We start from the raw sequence: 3072 nt of genomic DNA, 5'->3' as shown, positions 1-3072 counted from the left end.
CCATCGCCCGGGACCCGGTGTGAGGGGCGACGCTGTTGACACTGGGGTATATTTCAATCACGGAGGGTTCAGAGGCAGGCGGGCGGCTTATTTGTCTAATAAATCCGTCATTTAGTAAGAAAAATATTTGATCTTGAGCGGCTGACCCCTTGTCATGTAGCCACTGACAGATAGAAAAATGGATATGCTTGGAGATGCAGGCGTAGCTGCATATCCAAGAGCACAAAATAGATTCATATTTGTATGGGAGACACACACACTCTCTCACACACACACACACACACACACACACACACACACACTCTCTCACACACACACACACACACACACAAACACACACACACACTCTCACACACACACACACACACACACACACACACACACACACACCAAACAGATCAAAGTCTGTCAGCAGCAGACAATCTTCTTATTGTGGCATTTGTACGCAAAAAAAACCCAACAATAACAGAAAAACAACACTATCTGGAAGTCACCAAAAAATTGAAAAAAGAAATGTATAGTCTAGAGGAGAAATGGAGGATGAAGCCATTCAGGCGTCCATGCTCTGAACAAACTAGGATGTAGTTCCTGTAGGGCTGCAGCTAACATTCATTTTTCATAATCAGTGAATCTGTCGATTACTCTCTTGATGATTCGATGATTTGTTTTGTGGTAAAAAAAGAAAAAAAAGAAAGAAGGTTGACCGTGTTTCTGCAAACCGAGGATATTCAGTTCATTGTCATAGAGGAGCAAAGAAACCAGAAAATATTTATATTTAAGAAGCTAAAATCAGAGAATTTTGACTTTTTCTTCTTCCATAAAACTACTTAAAATGAATTAATCGATTATCAAAATAGCTGGCAAAATAGGACGGACAAATTGTGGCAGCGCTAGTTTCCTTTACAGATATTCAAAAACATTTAATCTTTGATACGAAAGCCTGCGATCAGACAAACCTCTGAGTCCTGTGGTCGTGATTTTAAAAACGAAGATCCTTCAAATTGAAAGTTTTGTGTCAAGAGTCCTCACTTTGCTGTGATTTTACAATTTCTTTTTTCTTTTCTTCCTTCGACAAAAAGACATCTGTTCAACACACAGACTTTTTAAAAAAAGAAGCAGTCTGGCCAGTGCCACATATACTCTGAATGTGGAAACACATAAAATGAGACGAGGCAGCGCAGCTCCATAGTTCAGCATCATCCCAACAAAGCGAGTCGAGCAGCTGAAGCCTGTGGAATGCCAAATTGATATTTTGGGGGTAATTTATTGAACTTCATTAAAAGAGCTCCAGCTCGGCGCAGTTGATCAAGTTGTCACTGCGGTGTGCCTCCATCAACTCGTTTGTATCCACACTGCTTCACCCGTCCAAATCCACCATCTGTTGCTCTTCTCACATTTCGCCCTAACTTTTTTTTTTACTGTTCCATGTTTCCTGGAGAGTCCGCACTAAATAAAAACCGGATGAGCACACTTCCGAGGCATTCAAACGGTCACCAAATAGCATTGTGTTGATTGCGCGTGACCCCTTCTCTACCGGGCATCAGTCGAGTGCAAACCTGGACGTGCGGTGAGAAGGAAACCTGTGTGACTCTTGATCGGGCTGCAGAGCCCTGAACTCCCTCAGAGGATGTCTGGCATATCCAGCTCTTTTGGGGGTTCGGTGCGATGCTTCACCCGTTCCGGTGCGGATCAGCGTGAGAAGTTGACAGTCTGCAGTCATTGAGAAACGCCACTGATTTGCCTCTCAATTCGAACCCTGATCTCTCCTCGGTAGTTGGCGGACGGAGACGCAAAGGGCAGAAATCCCAAGGCGTCCTCACGTCAAAAGCCGACTATATGTTTTAAGCCCCTGCACCGCTTGACACTCATTCTGATAAAGTGCGGCGCTGAAACATCAAAACACTTGTCAGTGTCTGCACTTCCTCTTTCTTTTTTTCCCTTTTTCATTTCTTGCGGGATGTTTCACCTCAATTCAAAAATGACGCCTCGCCAACTGAATGTCACTTCATGCAAAAATGCGCCCTTAATTCCCCTAAATGTCATTTATCCCCCCCCCCGACCCCCCACCCCCACCCCGACTCCCGCCTCTCTTCAGAGCTGTCATGGCCCCGGGCTCCACGGTGCTCATTGATCCATCGCGTTGAACCCATTTCCCCCGTCGTCATTACCCGCACGTGCCGCAGACAAGGAGGGCGTGTGGTGAAGATGGGGAGGGGTGGTGGTGGTGGTGGGGTGGGGGTGGGCTGGGGGGGGCACGGGGATCTCAACAGAAGGAGATTTGGCGCCGGTGTGAATTCAGGTGAAGGCGAGTTGAATTTAAGGAATGGCAAGGCCTTTGCTGAGGATCTAGGTCGTCTTCAAAGATCTAACATTTTGCCATTATAGATTTGAGTGTTTGCATAAAATCATAAAACGAGATTAAAACTCAGTCGCCTCAAGGCGCAAGTGCACAGACAGAAGTGAGAAGAATCAAAGCCGTGCACCGAAGCTGCCTGGTCCCACGACTGATTCCTTCCCATGAAACAGAAGCAGCCTGTTCTTTCACTTCTTTCTGTCTTTTCATCCTCCAGATTCGATCCAACGTGAGCTCAGCTCGGCTTCCAGCTGGAGCCGCCAACTGTGTGTATTTTGATGTCACGGGCGTATAACAACATTTAGAAATCGTTTGCGACTTCAAGGAGCCCTCAGAAGTCGCGCTGACAGACCGACGAACGGTTCAAGTTGACGCTCCGCAGTGCAGGAATATCTCGTTCTCTCGTCAACAGACAAAACGGTCGAGCCGACGAAAACAGACTGCTGCATATTCAGACAGGAGGGATTTTGGTCTTTTCTCAGGAAGGCACGTTTTGACACTACTTGTTGGAGCATTTCAAAATGAGAACAAAGAATCCTTCGTTTCTTCGGAGATTCACGTTGATCCCACCAGGTTCCAGTTCAAGGTCAAGATGACAATTTCAAGAAATTCTTCCTCTGCTCATCCACCAAGTTTGTTCAAAGTGAAAAATAATAATGATAATCACAATCATTTTAAACTTTCAATGGATTATACGGCAGTGGTGGAGCGTGTCAAGC

This window comes from Scophthalmus maximus, chromosome 4 (genome assembly GCF_022379125.1).
Source record: "Scophthalmus maximus strain ysfricsl-2021 chromosome 4, ASM2237912v1, whole genome shotgun sequence".
NCBI lineage: Eukaryota > Metazoa > Chordata > Actinopteri > Pleuronectiformes > Scophthalmidae > Scophthalmus > Scophthalmus maximus.
This window is presented reverse-complemented; position numbering follows the sequence as displayed.